The 23,006-nt window shown below is 40.7% G+C and overlaps 2 long non-coding RNA genes across 2 annotated transcripts; one reads left to right on the forward strand and one right to left on the reverse strand.

Annotated features, from left to right (window-relative positions):
* The first annotated feature begins 3,777 nt into the window (after window positions 1-3,777).
* Window positions 3,778-7,485, forward strand: LOC307248813. The gene is made up of 4 exons (XR_013844814.1): window positions 3,778-3,837; window positions 5,658-5,805; window positions 6,265-6,432; window positions 6,579-7,485. It is a non-coding gene; the product is annotated as an uncharacterized lncRNA (long non-coding RNA).
* A 6,050-nt stretch (window positions 7,486-13,535) lies between these two features.
* On the reverse strand, window positions 13,536-18,146 carry LOC307248547. The gene is made up of 5 exons (XR_013844790.1): window positions 18,013-18,146; window positions 17,512-17,611; window positions 17,210-17,362; window positions 16,647-16,833; window positions 13,536-14,287 (listed from the first exon to the last, which is right to left on the reverse strand). It is a non-coding gene; the product is annotated as an uncharacterized lncRNA (long non-coding RNA).
* Between the last annotated feature and the right edge of the window lie 4,860 nt (window positions 18,147-23,006).

Genomic DNA, 23,006 nt, shown 5'->3' on the forward strand with positions numbered 1-23,006 from the left:
TGGGAAAAATCTTAAAACGAAGGCAAAAAAGCAGAACTACATTTGAAAGTTTAATTTCATTGTCAAGTTGAAAAATAGGCCTACATAACTTTATGCATCTTAACACAAAATGAGCAAGGAATTAACAAAAAGGAAATCCATATTAAGACGAACCTACGGTATGTAACAACATAAAGAACAAAACAAATAGGTCTAACAATAATAGCCTACTCAACTAGGATACACACATTCACTATCTGAGTTACAGTGAGGCTGCTAAGCAGAGATTTTGTGCCCACTGGTTGCACATACAACACTTCTCCCTTACCTCCCCTGAATGGGTGCTGGAGAACGTTTCCATACAAACCAAACACAAACTATCCTCTTCATCTGATGAAGACTCCTCCTCCTGTCTCTTTCTCTTCTGTTTCTTCTTCCCCAGCTGGGTTGGAGTGCACTGGGGTGCAGTAGCCTTGGTAACTGGTCTAGTTTGGGATGCACTGGGTCGTTTTGATTTTGTTGCCTTTTTTCTCTTTTGCAGGTAACACTTTACAATAAGGTACACAAAATTGTAGTAGCTACTACATACCTACTACATAGATATGTGTTACCTACTACATAGGTTTTTTTTTGTGTGCTACCTATGTGTTAGGTAGCACATAGGTTTTTTTTTTTGTGCTACCTATGTGTTAGGTAGCACATAGGGTTTTTTTTTGTGTTACCTACTACATAGGTTTTTTTTGTGTGCTACCTATGTGTTAGGTAGCACAAAAAAACCCTATGTGTTAGGTAGCACATAGGGTTTTTTTTTATTGTGTTACCTACTACATAGGTTTTTTTTTTGTGTGCTACCTATGTGTTAGGTAGCACATAGGGTTTTTTTTTGTGCTACCTATGTGTTAGGTAGCACATAGGGTTTTTTTTGTGCTACCTATGTGTTAGGTAGCACATAGGGGTTTTTTTTTTGTGCTACCTATGTGTTAGGTAGCACATAGGGGTTTTTTTTGTGCTACCTATGTGTTAGGTAGCACATAGGGTTTTTTTTTTTTGCGTTACCTACTACATAGGTTTTTTCTTTTTGTGTTACCTACTACATAGGTTTTTTTTTTGTGCTACCTATGTGTTAGGTAGCACAAAAAAAAAACCTATGTGTTAGGTAGCACAAAAAAAAACCTATGTGTTAGGTAGCACATAGGGTTTTTTTTATCGTGCTACCTACTACATAGGTTTTTTTTTGTGCTACCTATGTGTTAGGTAGCACATAGGTTGTTTTTTTTGTGCTACCTAACACATAGGTAGCACAAAAAAAAAACCTATGTAGTAGGTAACACAATAAAAAAAAACCTATGTGCTACCTAACACATAGGGTTTTTTTTTTGTGCTACCTAAGGGCCCGTGTCCACCTAACGCCTTTTTCCCACCGCAAGCGCCTTTTTTCAATTGATTCCCAATGAGAAGCGGCCGCCTCGGGAAAAGGCGGCCGCTCTGAGAAAAGGCGCAGCGCCCAGCGGTTTTTTTCGAGCGCTTTTTGTCTTTTTGTGCGGCCGCTTCGAGATTTGCAAGTTGAAAAAAGTTTAACTTTTCAGAAAGGCGGTGGGGACGTCACCGCCGCTTTTTTCAAAGGGCCAATCAGATAGTAGATCGTCGGGACTCGTCGCCTTGGCAACAAAGAAGACGGAAGAGAAACTGCTTTTTCCGTCTCTGTTTACCCGAAACTGTACGAAAATAGTGACTTAAAATGACCAGAACAGAGGGAGGAGAGCCTGTTTGTGGGAGCAGATTAGGCGAACACTTGATTCTCTGTATTTTTTATCTCCTACGGATCGTTTCATGCGCACACATCAGCCTACAACTTGCTCCGTGTGTGTTTGCAGGAGCCGTGATAACTCCTCATCCAAACAGAGGATGGTGGAAAGTATTCTCTGTTTCATAAGACTACTCATATTAAAATGTAACGATTTAAATAGAAAACAGCAAACCTAAACAGTTAAACCAGTGTTGATAGGTCTGACTGACAGGTGACGATCAGCATTTTCTCTCCCCCGATCACAGCACTCTCTCTCCCAGCTCATAAAACGCTTGAAAAAAGCGGTCGAAAAAACCGGTTGTAAAAAACGCTCAGTAGACACACTCCCGAGCGCACAGCCAGCGTTTAACGCTGGAAAAAGGAGTTAGGTGGACACGGGCCCTAACACATAGGTAGCACAAAAAAAAACCTATGTAGTAGGTAACACAATAAAAAAAAACCTATGTGCTACCTAACACTTAGGGTTTTTTTTGTGCTACCTAACACATAGGTAGCACAAAAAAAACCTATGTAGTAGGTAACACAAAAAAAAACCTATGTAGTAGGTAACACAAAAAAAAACCCTATGTGCTACCTAACCAACACACTCTCACACCGGAAACGTCACAGTGCGACTGTGGTCCACGTCACATTCCCGTCTGTCACTGACGTGAAACATCACCTTTTTCGGCGTCTGCTGACGCAGAGTGGGTTCAATTCACTACAATGTAATCCATACCCGGTGATGTTTGACGTTGTGAGCTTCTTTCCTATTGGATAGTTTTTATGAAGATTTTCTGTGAAAATGGCCGACATTTTTTTTTAATTCTGGGTGGAAAATATGATTTTTTTAGTATAGTTACGCCATTAAAAGTGTTTGTGTAAACATTTTTAGCGAGAAATGTGCATTCCACTTTCATAATCTTTGCTCGGTGAAAGTGTAGGATGTTTGGTTTGATAGTTATGACGAAGAATATTTCGCTATGTAATAACATGGTTGCTATGATGGTTGCTATGGACGCTGAGATCAGCAGCTCGCATGCTGCTTGAATCATGGCGGACAACGCTTCTCCTCTCATCGTCACCAGCGCATTTCAACAGGGATATTTTTCATGACTTTCAATCTACCGGTAATGTATTTTAGTATATTGTGTCGTGCTAAAATGCACGTTATTCTTTTCTGTACTCCTGGAAGCAGAGAACAGCAGCTACATTGTTCTTTTCCTAGTTTGTATTAGTTCACAAACTATTATTTTTGATCAATTTGCCTAATTTAATTTTATAATGGCACCTTGTGAGTATTTATTGTGTTTTTGTGATCGTTGGTGGTCCTATTGTCTGATTGCATTTCGTTTTATAATCTGTTAAAGGTGCAGTGTGTAATATGACATCATCAAGAAAGTTCTAGAATGCAACGCTCCCTGGGTAACCCCACCCCTTTCGAATAATAACAGAAGCTACAGTGGCCTTCAAAGACAAGAACAATTCAAAATTTTAAACAATGCACCTAATGACATTCCAACTATGATACTTTCAAGATGGCGGCACTAGGCCTTGGTCCAAAATATGCAGAAATATGGACATATATGAGATCCTTTCTAAGGGAAAAATAAATAATTCAAAACTTTTTTTTCAGCTATTATGCACTAAATTAAATGTACTTATGGATATTATAATTACTTTCTACAAAATCTGCTAGGAAATAAAACCCAAAATTCTACACACTGCAGGTTTAAATGTTCATGATCTCTGATAATGATTTATTTTTATAACGTTCCTTTGTAATATTAATAATCTATTTTTACCGTTTATTTTTCGCTATCCTACCACGAGCGGGGCTCCTATTAACTTAACGATCGCTCTCTATTCATCTGTAAATGTTATTTTTTATTTATTTTTGGTGAGAGCTGATTGAGAGCAGTAGAAGTACCGGTAGGGGGCGATAATTAAATGGCAATATCAAAAACTCCCCACAGGCTCCATGAAGAAGAAACCTGCAGTCAACAGCAACAAAAACATTCCGGACTCCACCCATCCGGCCCTCTTCCTGTCCTCCTGTCCTAGACTCTCAGGTATGATTGATTAACGTGATAAAACGTGTGCTGTAGCTTCGTTTTTAGGATATCTGTCATTTTCGGTAAATGTTATTTACGTTGACGGTATCTGACGGTACGCAACCGAAAGTAACTATCAAAAGAATGTAACACTAACAAGTAGGCTATGCTATTTTAGCTTTAAAGCTAGCTGAAAGGCAAGGTAGCTTATTGAATTGATAATCAACCTATATCTGTAATTCAGAAAATATAAGTTAACCACTTACTTTGTCAGTCTGAACAAAATCTATCTTGCTCAGATTACTCCTTATTGAAAAATATTAAGCAAGTTAACACTGTGGATTGTTTGATAGTTAACTAGATTGTAGGCCAGTAGTTTAGCACACAGGTTATGGAGTAATGTAATGTTCTTCTTTCAGACAGACAGACAGACAGACAGACAGAGATGCAGACAGTTCAGTAGATTCTGGCATCCTGGGTTTAAGTCTATAATGCCTTGTTTCCACAGAGTAGAGCGGGTTGTTCATCATGGAGGATGTGCTAGATGTCGGGCTTTTGGCTCAGTTATCAAACATGTGTCTGGGACAGTAGAACATGGGCTAACATTCTGTTTTCTGTTTTCATTAGGGTCTGAGGAACCATATAAAAGGCAGAATTATTGCCAAGAATGCAGATCCTTGTTCTTTGAGTAGATCAGAAAAAAAAGTAAAGTGTTTTGGATTAGTCTTATCTAGATACATTTTGCATGCAGACTCCAGGAAGAGGTAGCTGTTAATCATGTAAGATATTTGTATAATTTATTTCAGATAGAATAATACTAGTCTTAAATGGTGCTCACATTAACAAGTGAAACACCTGGATATAATGTGTGTTATGGAAATATTTTGTGAGAATCTATATATGAATATGTACACTCACCGGCCACTTTATTAGGTACAGCAGTTCATTTTCTTGTTAACACATATAACTAATCAGCCAATCACATGTCAGCAACTCAATGCATTTAGGCATGTAGACCTGGACGGGACAACTTATTGCAGTTAAAACTGAGCAACAGAATGGGGAAGAAAGGGGTTTTAAGGGACTTTGAACATGGCAATGTTGAGGGTGCCTGCTGATCTACTGGGATTTTCACTCCAAACCATTTCTAGGGTTTACAGAGAATGGTCTGAAAAAGAAAAAAATATGCAGTGAGCGGCATTTGTGTGGACGTAAAATGCCTTGTTGAAGTCAGAGGTCAGTGGAGGATGGGCATACTGGTTCTAGATGATAGAAAGGCAACAGTAACTCAAATAACCACTTGTTACAAGCAGGGTATGCAGAATACCATCTCTGAACGCAAAACACGACCAACCTTGAAGCAGATGGGCTACAGCAACAGAAGACCCCATCGGGTGCCACTCCTGTCAGCTAAAAACCGGAAAATTAGGCTACAATTATCACAGGATCACCAATATTGGACAATAGAAGATTGAAAAATCATGCCTGGTCTGATGAGTCTCGATTTAAGTTGCGACATTCAGATGGCAGGTTCAGAGTTTGGCATAAACAACATGAAAGCATGGCCCCATCCTGCCGTGCACCATCAACCATGCCATGTTCAAACTTCAAAGTCACCTAAACCTCCTTTCTTCCCCATTCTGATGCTCAGTTTGACTTCAGTACATTGTCTTGACCACGTCTAAATGCCTAAATGCATTAAATTGCTGCTATGTGATTGGCTGATTAGCTTTTTGTTTTTATAAGCCTCTGAACAGGTGTACCTAATAAAGGGGCCGGTGAGTGTATATACTGTACATATACATTCACACAACATGTGTTATGTCTTTTTTGAACAGTTGCGGCGAGACTAACTGGTGGCTAAGAACAGAAAACTCTGTCAAGCGATACAATCAGCAGGTGCCAGAGAAGAAGTGCATAGAGGAGATGATGGTGGAAAGACGACTGTCCGTGGTGGGACATGGCCATGGGAAGTGTACAGCAATGGTAAAGAAAAACATCTGAGTGATTACATTTATTCAGAAAATTAGTTTATATGTTCTTGATTTTGTATTGCAGCGAGAGGTGTAAAGAGTACTAAAACATTCTAATAAAGTAAAAGTACAATAGCTATGATGACATTTTACTTACTGTAAGTACAAGTTCAATTATCAGTCTAAAAATCTACTCAAGTAAAAGTAGCTGCTGTGTAGTGCAAAAAAGACAAGGGGAAATAAAAATGGCATGTATGCAACGCTACAGTGGCAGTTTGCCACTATACTTCAAACAAAACATACTAAGGTCAAAGTAAAATTGCAGATTGTATAAACTACTCAAAAAGTAAATACACTAAAAAAACTACTCAATTACAATAATGAGTAAATGTAATCCGTTAAGACTTCTGCTTGCAGCGTACAGGTTACAATTTACTGTTGGCCATTATGAGAACTCTTTGTATGATTTCAGAATTCACAAACATCCTCACTAAGAAGAAAAATCTTCTATGCTGAAAGAGCAGCTGAAGAAGACAAGCTCTTGGTCCTTAAGGAGATGAGACAGCACTGCACCTATCTCAGAGGCTAGCTGATGTCATCAGGAAGCTGATCGTAGAAATGCCTGGAGGAAAGAACTATGGTAAGAACATGGTGAGCACACAATGGAGGTCTTCTTATGCTATTTTGAGATGGAATTTAAGTCAGTGATCTTACTTTGGTCCGATTCTAACCTGGCAAGAATGACTGTTCTAATTGTTCCCTGTTTCATTTTGTATTTCCTCCTAGGAACTGATGAGGGACTGCAGGTGTGCTGACAATAACCGGCTCCTTAACACCAGCAATAGTACACGAGATCATTTTGGACCTCTCCTGGTCCACTAACACCTCCAGTCTGCTGAAAAAGGCTCATCAACCTTTTTCCTGTGGACACTGAAGAGACCCCACCTGTTTTCAGCTGTACTGATGAACTTCTACCACTGTGAGATCAAGAGCATCCTGACCAGCAGTGTCACAGTCTGGTAAGGTCACAGACCGTAAGGCGCTAAAGCGCATCACAGGGTTTTCAGTTCCTGCCATTGAGGACGTCCAAAGGAAACGCTGTCTTCTGCTAGCTCACAGCATCCTTAAAGACTCCTCCCACCCTGCCCACAGACTGTTTGCCCTCCTGCCCTCGGTAGATGCTTCAGAAGCCTCTGGACCAGAACCAGCTGACTGAAAAACAGCTGCACATCACCTCACTCACACCCATCATCGCCCCACTACTCCTCCTGGTCATACACACACATCTCTTTTCCACCTGTATTTGTGTATTATAGTAGGTTCATATCACCGCAAAAAGTTATCAACCTGTACAATTTGTCCATATTCTATATATCTGTAATCTAGTATATCATGATCACTTCACCTTAATCTGTATATTATAATCCTAAAAATATACTTATATGTATAGCATTTATTTATATGTATAGTATCCCATTAATCCAGCCATCCATATATACCCAATAATTCACATTTTTGTCATCTGTACATCTTGTAATTACATGTACTGTACTTAGCAGATTCCTGCACGTTCTGCTTATTGCACTTCTGGTGAGATGCCAATTCTCTATAAAATTTTGTTGCACTTTGTGCAATGACAATAAAGAGATTCTGATTCTCTGATTCTGATTCAAATGTGTGATGACAATAAAGTTAAATCTCATCTCATCTTTCCTTATTTGCCTCATTTGTTTGTTGTTTTGACTGTTTTTGAAATGCGTCCGTGGATCCCTTGTAAATGACCTATATAAATGAAATATATTATAATTGTTATTATCCTGCTAGACACATGAATGGTTGATGATGGGAATAATTATTAAAAATGGACATTATATCTGTCTGAGAATCATATTGAATGCAAAATCGATTTAACCTTTGCTTAGTGCAGACTAACTGTTAAATCTATGAAGGTCTATCTAATCTCCGGAATCATACTTAAAGTAAAAAAAAACTATAATGTTATTGATACTAATTAAACCATTTTATTCATGATAATTCTATGGAATCCCACAGCTGTCTCATTTATATTAAAATATTATATTAAAGCTTGCTCTTTTGTGTTGGACATTAATACATAGTTTTGGATAACATTGACTCTTCAATCTGAACTCATTTGTAATATAATAGCATTAGATATAAACTTGAATGGTCATCATTTACTCTTTAGCTCTGCTGCTAGCTTACAGCTTCAACTGCCAACATTTTTCCAAATTTGAGTTGCACTGATCTGCACCGTTCATTTTCTGAAACCACATTATATGTTATCAAATTACAAATCACAGTTACACATATATAGACCAAAACCATAAGAACGTTGATTAATCCGTTTTGTCATTAAACGCACCACAGTTTTTTTTACAAGCAGCAGTTAGAAGAACGTCTAAATAGCACTGATGAATGTATAGGCCTATATTTATATGTGACCAACATATGTTGCCACATAATGTAAACAAATGTGTTAAGTAGTACTTTCTCAGTTGAAAAATGGGCGGAAAGTTGTTTTCTAAACAGAATGTCACAATCCTCAGCCTAAACCGCAAGAACAATAAAAAACTACAAACACAGGGAAATGCAATACGCAGTAGATTGCAGCGCCATATTGGTTGTAGTTCTTGTGTGTTTTCCCTATTATATGAACGTTTGACCAGGGAACTTGCAAGTATATTATATGTATTTGGTAGTGTTAAGCACATATATTTGGTCAGATTTAATTTTTGATATTGTTAAGAGGGTGAACTCATGTTTTGACCCTACTTAATGGCTCCCAGTGTATTTTTTACTAAGGTCATGATAAAGGAGGTCAATAACTTTCCAAAATAGTTAATCTCATGTCTCTATCACTTTTGGTTGTTTCCCTGTAAGCCTTCAAACGTGCTTCAGTTTCAAGGTTCAAAGGGCAACCCCTAGGGGTAGGTTACGCCCACAATGTTCACAGTGACATATTTGTAATCTCCTGATTAAGACCTTTCCAATGACGTATTCATTGTCTTCCTACGACAAAGTTTTAATTTTCATCACTCTTCATGCGAAGCCCCTTCTATATAATAATAATAATAATAATAAATTTTATTTATAATGCACTTTATATTCAAGAATCTCAAAGTGCTTAAAAAGGGGGGAACCTCAAAGAAAGTTTAGCCAAATGCTCTTTTAAAGAGATGAGTTTTGAGGTTCCGTTTAAAAAGAGCTGTAGTCTGTGGGGCCCTCAGTTGGTCAGGGAGAGCGTTCCATAGTCTAGGGGCTGCAGCAGAAAAGGCCCGATCACCCATGGTGCACAGCTTTGTATGTCGGGTTTGGAGGGTGTGAGTGGATCCTGAACGGAGTGTACGTGAGGTTGTCGGGGGGGTGAGGAGTTCCTGAAGGTAAAGGGGGGCATGTCCGTGAAGGCACTGGTGGGTGAGGAGGGAGACCTTGTACTCAATTCTGAGTGAGACAGGGAGCCAGTGCAGTGATTTCAGGATGGGGGTGATGTGGTCGTGCTTGCGCACCCTCATCAGGATCCTGGCAGCACTGTTCTGAATGTACTGGAGCCTCTGGATGCTCTTGCCAGGGATCCCGATGAGGAGTGCATTGCAGTAGTCCAACCTTGAGGAAACAAAGGCATGGACGAGCTTTTCTGCATCTGCCAGGGTGAGTGTTTGACGGAGTTTGGCGATGTTCTTGAGGTGGTAGAATGCTGTCTTACAGAGGTGTTTGATGTGGGTGTCAAAATTGAGTTGAGGGTCCATTTTAACACCAAGGTTGGTGACAGATGTGGAAAGGGGGATGTTTTGGCCAGAGAAGGTGATATTGGTGATGGTGGGGGAGCGGAGCTGATGTGGCGTGCCAACAAGGATGGCTTCTGTTTTGGAGCTGTTTAGTTGTAGGAAGTTGAGCTTCATCCACGCCTCTATCTCCTCCAGGCAGGTGGTCAGTGTGGATGTTGGCAGAGGGGCAGAAGAAGTGGGGGTTGTCCTGATGTAGAGCTGTGTGTCATCGGCATAGCAGTGGTATGATAACCCATGCCTGCTAATGACACTGCCCAGGGGGAGCATGTACAGTGAGAAAAGGGTGGGGCCCAACACCGAGCCCTGGGGGACACCGCAGGTGACGTTGTTGGTGTGAGATTTTGCTTTGCCCAGGGCGACGTGCTCAGTTCTGTCAGTGAGGTACGAGGTGAACCAGTTTTGTACGTTTCCTGATAGTCCAATGGTGTATTGCAAGCGGTGGAGGAGAATATTGTGGTCAACCGTATCAAAAGCAGCTGTTAAGTCCAGGAGGATGAGGAGAGATGGGGAGCCGGTGTCTGCTGCCATCAGGAGGTCATTTGTGACCCTTACCAAGGCTGTTTCTGTACTGTGGCCATGGCGGAAACCAGACTGGAATTTTTCAAACAGGTGATGTTGTATGAGGTGATCCTGAAGTTGTGCTGCAACTGTTTTTTCCAGAACTTTTGACAGAAATGGGAGATTTGAGATGGGCCTGTAGTTGGAGAGGACTTCTGGATCAAGGGTAGGTTTTTTTAATGTTGGTCTGATGACAGCAGTTTTTAACGCAGATGGGATATGGCCGGCGAGGAGGGAGTGGTTTATAATTTTGGTGATGAGCGGAGAGACGGCAGAGATGTTGGCCTTCAGCAGAGCTGTAGGGAAGGGGTCTAGTGCACAGGTGGAAGGCTTCATTTTCCTGATGACGTCCTCCACCTCTTCCTGTGTGATGCTGGAGAAGGAGCAAAGGGTCTGGACAGAGTCAATCGGTGGGTCAGCAGTTGGAAGGGGCAGGACAGCAGTGGAGGAGAGTATTGAGCGGATGTTATTTACTTTTTGTTTAAAAAAGTTGATGTGCATGTTGCACCTCTCCTCAGTGGCCTCAGATTGGGATGGTGAAGGGGGTTTAAGAAGGTGATTTATTGTTGAAAAGAGTTGTTTGGAGTTACCCGGGCTATTGTTAATGATTGTGGAATAGAACCTGGACCGTGCATTCTTCAGGGCATCAGCATATGCCCTCCTGTGTTCCCTGTATGCCTGTTTGTAGACAGTCAGACCGGAGGCCTTGAGGCGCCGCTCAAGGACACGCCCAGCCGCCTTCATTGTACGTAGCTCACTGGTGTACCAGGGTGCGGAGCGCGAGAAGGAGACTGACCTCGATGTTAAGGGGGCGTGGAGATCCAGGAGACTGCTCAGGGACTGGTTGTATAAGTCCACTGAGTCAGCAATAGAGAGGGAGTCAGTTGAGCCAGAGGAGAGATGTTGAAGGTCCAGGGCCAGTGCGTCCATGTTGATATTTTTCAAATTCCTGAAGTGGATCTGCCGCTTTGGTTTGGTGTGGGGGGAAAGAAAAGGGAGCTCCATTGACACAGCTTTGTGATCCGAGACGCCGAGATCATAAACCTGTAGGTTGCTGATGGGGGCGGAGTTAGAGATGACCAAGTCAAGTGTGTGTCCTCTGGAGTGTGTGGGGACAACAACATGTTGTTGTAGGTTGAGGGAGTCTAGCAGCTGAAGAAAATCAGCAGCGGGCTGGCATGAGGGAGTGTCAACATGAATATTTAAATCACCCAGGATGATGGTATTGGCAGAGGTAGTACAGAGTGTTGTGAGGAGATCAGACATTTCCGGGATGAAAGCAGAGTTGGGTTTTGGGGGCCTATATATGAGGAGAACAGTCATGGGATGGGGGGGCTTACATGTGAATGCGAGACACTCACAGGAGGAAGTTGTAGGCAGCGGCATGAGGGACAACTCCAGGTCCTGTTTGTGGATGACAGCTAGGCCACCACCGCGACCAGTTCTGCGGGCTGCCTCCAAGTAGCAGTAGCCTGGGGGACAGGCTTCATTTAGGGCAGAGTAAACCTCTGGCTGGTGCCAGGTTTCTGTTAGGCACATGAAGTCAAGTCCTTTTTCTCTTATATGTTCTTCAATCAAGCTGGATTTATTATTAATGGATTGAGTGTTGAAAAGTTCAAATTTGACCAGTGACTGTGGGGTTATTCTCTGTACAGGTCGCAGAGCCTTAAAATCCACTCCGCGCAGGTTATAATCCACTCCATGTAATCTATCCAGCCGGGAGTGCGGGGATCTCGCGACGCTGTGTCCTTTGCCCTCAGCCGTCCCAGCGGACGGGACGAAGCCGGCAAGCTGACCACAAACAAAGTTTCTCCCTGAGCCTCTGTGGACATATCGGGGTCTGTGCAATAATCCTAGCTGCTTAATGGTGGAAATACAGGGTGGGATGGAGCGGTTGTTGTACTTCAGCAGCTGTGAGGCGGAGTACTTCAACATCGAACCAGCCATAGTGATGGTAGCCTGTTAGCAGCTAGGTACGGACCCGAAGCAGCTGGAGAAGAGCCGGGAGGCAGTGCAGAAAAATCCACGAGACAGTAGAGATAGTAGAGACAGCCTGCAGGTTGACCGGGGCATATTCCCATATTCCTCACCAGGATCACCGGAAAAAAACGCCAGCAGCAATCAGGAAAATGTCAGGGGCTACTTGTTTTTAGCCGTTGCTAGGGACGCCAAATAGTGTGAGCTACACGGCTCCTCCACAACAAAACCGGAGCAACCAAAGGTGTGTCCACAAGCTTGCTCCTCGTTGCTGATGCAGTATGTAGGGAACCAAGAACAGATCAAGGTCCACAAGAAAATCACTTTAAAAATAAAATTGGCCAAAATTGGCCCAAAATTTGCTTGGAAAAGCGGCGAACAGACAGCGCCAGCGTCCTCTCCAGCTGATGTTTTTTTTCGAATATATGTACTTGTGGACACCCTGTTTGTGCCAAGCTGTATAGCATCAGTCAAAAAAGATTTAAGGGGTATTTAGTTATTAAATGTGTTCAAGATATTGATGGTTACCTTATCCACAGTCATGCTTTTCAATTTGGACCAGTTTAGACCCAAATTAACCTGTAAACTACATTCTGTTTCATATCAATATGTTCCCATTCACTTAAAGCCATTTAGTCATTGTGTGAAAAAGGTGAAAAAAAATATTATGACTGATTACATGCAAAGTGGGATCTTTATTTGTTTATCATTGTTATTATTATGGCTTACAGCTTATGAAAACCCCAAATTCAGAATCTCTGAAAATTTTAATATTACATGAAATCAATGAAAAAGAGATTTTAAATACAGAAATGTCGGCCCTCTATAAAGTATAATCATACATGTGTACTAAGTACTTTGTTTGGGCCCCTTTCGCATGAATTCTTGTCTCAATTCCAATGAATTTTCCATGATATTCTAATAATATGAGTATCACCTGTATGTCTGTGTGCAGCAACACAATACATTTTTAATTAACCAAGATATGAGCCTTAAAAGTACAAGCACAAAGTAAAAGGCCTATGCATGACGTTATGTGATTTACTGATTTACTAAGGGCTATTGACGACTCTATTGAAGAAGCCTACAGTCTGCTTATTTTAAATAAAATACAGCAATTGTCTTTTTGTATATCAGTTATATATGTACTATAACTATACATGTTTAATCCACAGAGACTGGATTTAAACACCTTCTACAAGTCAACCATATTCCATATATTATTTTGCTTAATAATTCTTGTATAATCCCTAAAATACCACAAGGGAAGAGATTTTATGAGACTTAACTGCTCTCTAAATACATGTTTCTTATGTTGAGAAAATGAAATAGAATACTTGGAAATGTGTGTTTAATATATTTTCAAACAAAGTACATCTTTAAACAAACATGTGAAGCTGTAACTTTAATTTTGATGCAAAAAGAAAAGACAGTAGGACTTAATGCAATTATAACAAGTGCTATCCATGAGGCATCTCGTCTCCTCGTCATCACAGCTTCCATTCCCCCTTTCAGATGAAAACAAAGTATCGGCAGCTTACAGACAAACTAGAGACACCATGCCTAAAATCTGATGTACCATATAATAAACTTCAAATTACAGGAAAGATACACAAGATTATGATTGTATTTAATTCCACTGTGACAAAAGGACAGAAAAAAAAAGAAATATGAGGCTTAACGCCGGCCCTCCACAGAGGAGGAACATGGTAAAATGGCTCTTCATTTAGGCTCCAGTAGCTAAAAACCTGTACACCATCCTTATTTTTGTAATGCCATTGGCAAAGACAGATGAGAGCAGACCTTTTCGGTAACACTTTACAATAAGGGTACATCGATTAACTGTTAATTAGTGCTTAGTTAATGATAATAACATTTAACATTTAGTTCATCCTCATAAAGCATTAACTAACTGTTAATATTTAGTTATTGTGGGTACGTTTATGCTTGGTTAGGCATTGTTAACTAATGCTTAGTTAAGAATGAACTAAGCATAACATTAAGTTAAGGCTTAGATAATTCTCCTTTTCAAATACTAGCAACAAATACAGAAAGGACACATAAATATCAAAACAATCCCAATCTGGGGCGTTGAGATGAATTCGAGCCTTCAGCATCCATCTGCCACCCACTCCAAACGGCCATTCTTTTCCACTGCAACACACAAACAAGGAGATATAAATGAAGATGTTATCTTAATGCATTTTACCTGTACCTTTCAGACCTGCCGTGCTTTGTTTGATTAAAACAAACTCAGGTTTTTTTTCCACCTTTGCTGTGGTAACTGAAACCCTGAAACATTAAGTTCCAAACAAACTGGTGCGGTTCGTAGTAATAATGTGATCTGACTGCAGGAAGCACTGACGTTCTCACGTGGCTTATGCCACTGAATTTTGGTTCTTCTCCAAACATTAACCCAAACTGTTGATTAACCAATCAATGGATCATTCTCACATCTGGTGAGAACCAATTAAGTGGAGCTATGACGTTTTAAGCCGCCTTAACATTCCCTTACCTGTTTTAAGTCAAAAAAGTGGCATATGGTCCCGGCAACTTTCTCATGCCGTGTTGTCATATTGGTCCTTTTTCACAAAAATCACCCTTTTCTGTTATCATTATATATCAAACTGTACAATTTGGGCAATTTGAACTTTACCATGATCAGAAGTACTCAATCTGTAATTTTGTGAAACTTTGCTGTTTGTGAGCATTGACTTGCTAGACTTTCTATTGAATTATATAAAAAGGTAAAGTCAAGATGACATTTCACTTTGAGAGAAAATATAATCAATTGAGCTCAAAAGCTGATACTAACCCTGCGTTCCAAAACCCATACTATTTACTATGGTAGAAAAAATATTTAAGATGTTCCAATTTTTGTGGCCAGATTTAGGTTAGTAAGCAATACCCAAGATTGTTAGTGTTGAAAACAGCATCCTATTTGGGTGATTCTGAGCCATAATCCGGTGCGCACGTGAAGTGAAGTCACATCGACTAAAGGCTGTAACATACTCCGCGAGAAGAAAGAACAAAGTTCTCGGTGACAGAGCTGCGAGAAGAAAATGACGTCATTTTCTTCTCTCAGCTCTTGTTTAGCTGTTCTCGCAGCTTGTTCTCGACACATCACCCGGGCCGAACTTTCTTCTCGCAGCTTGTCCGAGAACTACTGTGTGATTGGTCAGTTTGAAGTCAATGAGGAAAGCGAAGTGAAATCAGCTGGCGCTACTGAGTCAAATTTCCATGGTAACAATGCGCCGCGGTGAGGAGTTCGGCAGTTGAGTTCTCGTGAAGTATGTAATGTCAGACCAGAAAGAACTTCTCGCAGCTCTGTCACCGAGAACTTTCTTCTTTCTTCTCGCGGAGTATGTAACAGCCTTAAGCCTCCATATGATAACAAACAGGGATGCGACGGATTTAAAAGCAAGAGGCAAGATCAAGTTGCAATGTTATAAATATGTTATTTAAAATAAGTAAAAGTATGTCCGAATAGTGTGCCTACTGTATCCCAACTAGTTTTTTTTATCTTCAGATGTGGAATTTAAAATAGAGAAAAGAAAGAGTATGCAATTCGGAAGGCAGGGTAAGCCTGTTTCTAAGTATGTAATTTCTGTAATAACAAAATATGAAATTATTGCCCGAGCTCATTTGCATACTAAAGTCTAGAACGTTTGGCTAGTGTGACCACGCCATCCGTATTGCAGCACGGAACAGCCCATTGGCCACGGCACACATGGGAGAGGTGTGCCGTGGCCAAAGTACAGATGCTAATGAGATGACACGTGCACACGCACGGATACGCAACCTGAGCTGGATGACGTAGTCCATGCGCGACCCTTCTTCCCCACAATAATTGTAAACAATGGCGGCAAGAGGTTCACGAGTGGGTTCCGGTGCGATCGCGAAGTGGAGAGTTTGCTAGAAAATTGGGCCGGTGACAGTATTCAGTCGCAGCCATGGTCGCAGCTGGATAAGACCCACAACATTTCGGAGGTGTTTGGGGCAATCCACGACTACTGCTGTTCTCGATTGTTGTTCTACTAATTCTGGCAGCGAGTACGCTTGGTGATGACATATGTATCGTATTACGACGTGATGACTTATGTATGATAGAGCAATCGTGCCCGGGCTGCGGCCTTTGGGAGCAGTGTGACCACGGGCCAGCGAGGGAGTGGGGACAATCGTACTGGAGCACGGAACAGGCAAACTTGCCTAGTGTGAGTGCGCCCTTATATATCTATGTGAAACACCTAACAGCTATTGACAACATTTGTTTGTCAAACTGTACTTTTCTGTACTACTTTGTAAAAAATGTGGGTATCTCTTTTTCATTTGACAAAATATGTTGACAATTAAAAATAATTAAAGTACATAACCACTTTTGCAAATCCAAATGGATTGAATACAGGAATGAACATGCTTTGAATTAGTTTACATTTGATCAACTTATCAAGCACATTTCATTGGGGGTTAAACTTAGTTACAGAAGTCTAGATAAAAGATCACTTTTGCATACCTGCTTCAAGAAAGACAGATGAATTCTGGAAGTGCTTTTAGAGAATTGGATCATTCCGCCAGGAGGTCAGAGGGCTGATCTTTTTGGTCGGTAGGTCAGGTCTGCTGGCTGTCCAATTGAGGTACTGGTTGATTAGGCAACAGCAGGGCTACCTGGACATGTGGGGCTGATGGTTCCTGTACATGTTCTGCAAAGTATGTGGAGTTTAACATCCATTGGAAAAGAACAACATTTTGAGTGTTATAAACAACATTAAGTTTAATATTTACGCTGAAAGAGCATTAACCCAAATAGGAAGCAATCAATACTCAATATAAGATTTTCTTGTTAAAAAAAATCCCTTTCTTGACTTCAGCAGATAACAACTTAAGAATATTTTGCATTATTGTACATTGATGTTCTAAAACTTTCTATTCAACATTAACAGTGAAACAAATATAGTGCTGAGGGCTTCTCATACTTAAAAATAAGTAAATTCATATGAATGCTAGTGTAATAAAAAAACACATGGAGACATGGCATCAACTATTAACATTCCTTTTATGAATATGAATAGAGGTTACCGTTAATAACACATATGCCCTCCATTCTTTCAGGAAATGCTGATGATGTCTCTGAAAAATGACAACAGAGAACATACACCCAGCCTTTGGAATTTCTTTCAGATTTAGCCAGGAAAAAAACGGTCTCAATCCCAGGGCTTGCAATTTCTCCACCTAAAAAACATAGACAAACAAAATGACGGACAAGAATGTTGAACTCAAGCAAGACTATAGCAACAACATGTGTTAACAATACATGTCTGGAATCACTCTGGAGGGTAATAAGCAGCTGTAAGGAAGTAGCTCACTGCTATGCCACTCACCTTGGGCTGCAGACTGCTGTAAGCTCCATGATGACCAAGTAATAGACATGAACCCTTGATGCCAGAATCTACTGAACTGTCTGCATCTCTGTCTGTCTGTCTGAAAGAAGAACATTACATTACTCCATAACCTGTGTGCTAAACTACTGGCCTACAATCTAGTTAACTATCAAACAATCCACAGTGTTAACTTGCTTAATATTTTTCAATAAGGAGTAATCTGAGCAAGATAGATTTTGTTCAGACTGACAAAGTAAGTGGTTAACTTATATTTTCTGAATTACAGATATAGGTTGATTATCAATTCAATAGGCTACCTTGCCTTTCAGCTAGCTTTAAAGCTAAAATAGCATAGCCTACTTGTTAGTGTTACATTCTTTTGATAGTTACTTTCGGTTGCGTACCGTCAGATACCGTCAACGTAAATAACATTTACCGAAAATGACAGATATCCTAAAAACGAAGCTACAGCACACGTTTTATCACGTTAATCAATCATACCTGAGAGTCTAGGACAGGAGGACAGGAAGAGGGCCGGATGGGTGGAGTCCGGAATGTTTTTGTTGCTGTTGACTGCAGGTTTCTTCTTCATGGAGCCTGTGGGGAGTTTTTGATATTGCCATTTAATTATCGCCCCCTACCGGTACTTCTACTGCTCTCAATCAGCTCTCACCAAAAATAAATAAAAAATAACATTTACAGATGAATAGAGAGCGATCGTTAAGTTAATAGGAGCCCCGCTCGTGGTAGGATAGCGAAAAATAAACGGTAAAAATAGATTATTAATATTACAAAGGAACATTATAAAAATAAATCATTATCAGAGATCATGAACATTTAAAGGCACTACGAGTAAGTCGGCACGTTGGCGACACCTTTGAACAAAAGCGGTAGTATTATTACGACGCCAGCTGTCGTGAAGCTGTTTGCTTGCTCGTGCAGGGCTGCAAGATTCAAATAATCAGGAAGCAATATGGTGCGTGTCCGTGTGTGGACTCTTTTCGGCTCGGTGAGAGTGGTGGTGACACAGCATCTACTAATGCCAGTAAGTGCTAAACACACCTGATTGCAATGAGTTGATGCATTGTCACCTCTCACGGAGCTGAACGAGTCTTTAGTAGGCTACCGCTCATTCATTTAGGAGTAAACACTGCAGTCTAGGTTCACTCCGTGAAATTGTGTAGGCCTATACGTTGCTTGGCAACGCCCTCCCACCCGCCTATCACTCTCCCTTTTTTGCTTTTCTTCATTGCATTTTCTTTTTTTGCTTTGATGGTTCAGCCCCGTTATCAATTATGACGACAAATAACTGTCTCAAACAAGGCTCCCGCTCCCCTTCTAGGGTGACCAGATCGCATTTCCATTACTTTTCACACGTCCCGCAAATTGAGACGTTGTCCCGCATTGTTATTGAAAGTGAGCCCCCCTTTTTAAATGCGTGTTTTATAATCTGGTAGCCTATATCCGATAGCTGTGTGGAGACAGCAGTCTGTGAGTGTGCGTCTCTCCGTTTGTCTCTGTGTGTGTGTATCGCACTGTCGGGGGGCTGCTGGGCTCATTGGACTCTGTGAAGGTGCTGCCTGCTTCAGCATTTCCTTTCTGTTACTTCAAAATAAAAGCCAACTCACGTTTGTCAAGTGAAATGCTTATGTGAAGCCAGTGAAATGCTTTTAATGTGAAGCCGCAGCCTTAACTCTATTTGTTTAACAGTAGCTAACTTAACTGCTGCGCGCTGATCTAAAGATAGTGTTTTTTAATATAGAAAGCCGTGTCTCTGGCATTACCGGTGGTGACACGAGTTTATTTTGCTAAAGAAAACGGCACTTTGTCCCGCACAAACGTAGTCTTTGTCCCACATCTGGTGAATTGGGATCTGGTCTCCCGCTCCCCTTCCCTCACCTGGAGCCATAGGCTTCTCAAATCGCGTTCCTGCGCCACACTGAAATCTGCGACCAATGCGGATATGTGACCATAGAGCATGCACGCGTGAACCGAAAATCGGACTGGGTGTACGACCAGATCAAATGCAGTAATAAAAACTATATAAAAACGTCTTTCTTTGCACTGATGGACTTGTTTGCTGTTAAAGGTAATTTATGATTATGAGAGGAAACATGAGGCTGTTTAAAAGATATTTAAAAGTTACTCGTTGCCGCTTTAACAGATTATAAAACGAAATGCAATCAGACAATAGGACCACCAACGATCACAAAAACACAATAAATACTCACAAGGTGCCATTATAAAATTAAATTAGGCAAATTGATCAAAAATAATAGTTTGTGAACTAATACAAACTAGGAAAAGAACAATGTAGCTGCTGTTCTCTGCTTCCAGGAGTACAGAAAAGAATAACGTGCATTTTAGCACGACACAATATACTAAAATACATTACCGGTAGATTGAAAGTCATGAAAAATATCCCTGTTGAAATGCGCTGGTGACGATGAGAGGAGAAGCGTTGTCCGCCATGATTCAAGCAGCATGCGAGCTGCTGATCTCAGCGTCCATAGCAACCATCATAGCAACCATGTTATTACATAGCGAAATATTCTTCGTCATAACTATCAAACCAAACATCCTACACTTTCACCGAGCAAAGATTATGAAAGTGGAATGCACATTTCTTGCTAAAAATGTTTACACAAACACTTTTAATGGCGTAACTATACTAAAAAAATCATATTTTCCACCCAGAATTAAAAAAAATGTCGGCCATTTTCACAGAAAATCTTCATAAAAACTATCCAATAGGAAAGAAGCTCACAACGTCAAACATCACCGGGTATGGATTACATTGTAGTGAATTGAACCCACTCTGCGTCAGCAGACGACGGACAAAGGTGACTTTCACGTCAGTGACAGACGGGAATGTGACGTGGACCACAGTCGCACTGTGACGTTTCCGGTGTGAGACTGTGTTGACCTAACACATAGGTAGCACAAAAAAAAACCTTATGTGCTACCTAACACATAGGTAGCACAAAAAAAACCTATGTGCTACCTAACACATAGGTAGCACAAAAAAAAACCCTATGTGCTACCTAACACATAGGTAGCACAAAAAAAACCCTATGTGCTACCTAACACATAGGTAGCACAAAAAAAACCTATGTAGTAGGTAACACAATAAAAAAAAAACCTATGTGCTACCTAACACATAGGGTTTTTTTTGTGCTACCTAACACATAGGTAGCACAACAAAAAAAAAACTATGTAGTAGGTAACACAAAAAAAAACCCTATGTGCTACCTAACACATAGGTAGCACAACAAAAAAAAAACTATGTAGTAGGTAACACAAAAAAAAAACCCTATGTGCTACCTAACACATAGGTAGCACAAAACAAACCCTATGTGCTACCTAACACATAGGTAGCACAAAACAAAACCTATGTGCTGCCTATCACATAGGTAGCACAACAAAAAAAAACCTATGTGCTACCTAACACATAGGTAGCACAAAAAAAAAAAACCTATGTAGTAGGTAACACATATCTATGTAGCAGGTATGTAGTAGCTACTACAATTTTGTGTACCTTATTGTAAAGTGTTACCTTTTCTTTTGTTATTGGGTTCCTTTCCTGGCTGCCCCCTTTGGATAACATGTGACAACCAACCCCCCAAAAAATATGACGACCAACCTCAACTGGAATTTATTGCTAGCATCAAGGCCAACAACCATCTGACAACTAATCTAAATTATAGCTTACCCTTCACACTGTTTTAGGGTAACAAGTGTTTTGTTATAAACCCATTGTGTAAAAGCCTAGAAGAAAAATACTGAGGAGCTAAATATTTTCAATTTGACATGAAAAACACTAACAGTCCTCTCACCTCAAATGCAGCAGTCTAACTCCAAGGAAGACTATGGCTGTGTCTTGATTCAGAGACCACGCACTTGGTAGGACGCAGTCTCGCGGTCTATGAAGGCTATAGCCTATGAAGGCCGATTTTAAGGCCGGTTTTAAGGCCAACGAGCCTTGTTAAACGAGACGGTCTCCGCAGGTCTCCGTTTACGAGCATTTCCGGTTTACGTAACAAGCCGTTACCTTGCGTGACGACTCGCCGCTCCTGTGCTGCCTAGCAACCCTGATTGCTGCCAACGGAGACAGCCCTGTCAGCGGAGGAAAAAAGAAAAATAAGTTGTCTACCAGACGAAAAGAAAAAAAAGTTCAAGAAAAAAAGAAAGGAAGATAAAAGTTAAGAAGATGGAGCAACACGTTGCTGTTTTGTTATTTTTTATTTTATTTTATGCAATCTCTGAAAAAAACGCAATGAATCTTGGGATATGTTGGGCCACGAAGGATACATCTGATGCAGCCTTCAAAACTGCTTCAAAACCGTGAAACGAAGGCTGCATTTCACGACCGCATATGAGGAGCCTTGCAAGGAGCCTTGCAAATGGGACAGCCTTTGCGCGCCGCTATGACGCAATCGGTCTTCAAATGCAGCCTACGAGGCCGGTTCCAAGACCGCAACCCCTGAATCAAGACACAGCCTGAGTAGGTGACCTCTGATCCCAGTTGTGTATATTTACATACCAAAATTTAACAGACAGCGCCTTCTGGTTCCGAGATTTAACGATTGTGACAACCTACTCGTGTGACAAATTACCCCATTCTCCCCTACGCAAACTGTTCTCTTTTCCCTGAAAAAAATAAATATACTGTTAATTTAGCATTTTCACTTATTAATCACGTATCAATCTTGAGCTGCATGTTAAGAGGGCGATATTTGTTTTTTTTACATGTTTCTTTTATATTATATATATAAGAGAGAGAGATAGAGAGAGAGATAGAGAGAGAGAGAGAGAGAGAGAGAGAGAGAGAGAGAGAGAGAGAGAGAGAGAGAGATAAAGAGAATGAATGTAGTCAATTCAAGGTGCACAAGTCAATGTTTGGCCAGTAGGGTGCAGACACTCTCTTAACAAGCTGCCTCCATATCCACTGGGTATGGAGTTATTGCTGATGCATTTGCAAACAGCTGCCAAAATAGCAATTGCTGCAATGAGTTGAAGTTAAACAACCAATCTTGTTTTAGCTCTGCTTTGGTCTTCACCAAGTCAAACAGCCAATTTTTGGTCTTGGGCTGGTAATGTGCTGGTTTATAACAGCTTTCGTTTAGAGCAGAGCATCTAAGGTCATTTTTTCTTCTACAGTACATGTTGGCTGTCACAGTCAATCTAATTCTAAAAGTGGCTCTTAGACAAACCTAAGATGTCTATTTTTGTTGTCCCAAAGAGCATCTCAGCAAAGAGTTAATGATTGGGTCATATGCATTCATGACGCAAACAACTCGTCCATCAATCCTCATTCAGTTTTACATCTCTCTTTTATGCTAATATAATATTCCGTTCTGTTTCTGTCTCCATATCTCTGTGTCAAGTACTGGTCGATTAATATTTGATTTGACTGAAGATAATGATGCACTTAGGCTGTGTTAACATGTGCTGTGTGCATTTGAGTGTGTGTGTGTGTGTGTGTGTGTGTGTGT

The sequence above is a fragment of the Ammodytes marinus genome (genome assembly GCF_949987685.1).
Source record: "Ammodytes marinus genome assembly, chromosome: 3".
Lineage (NCBI taxonomy): Eukaryota > Metazoa > Chordata > Actinopteri > Uranoscopiformes > Ammodytidae > Ammodytes > Ammodytes marinus.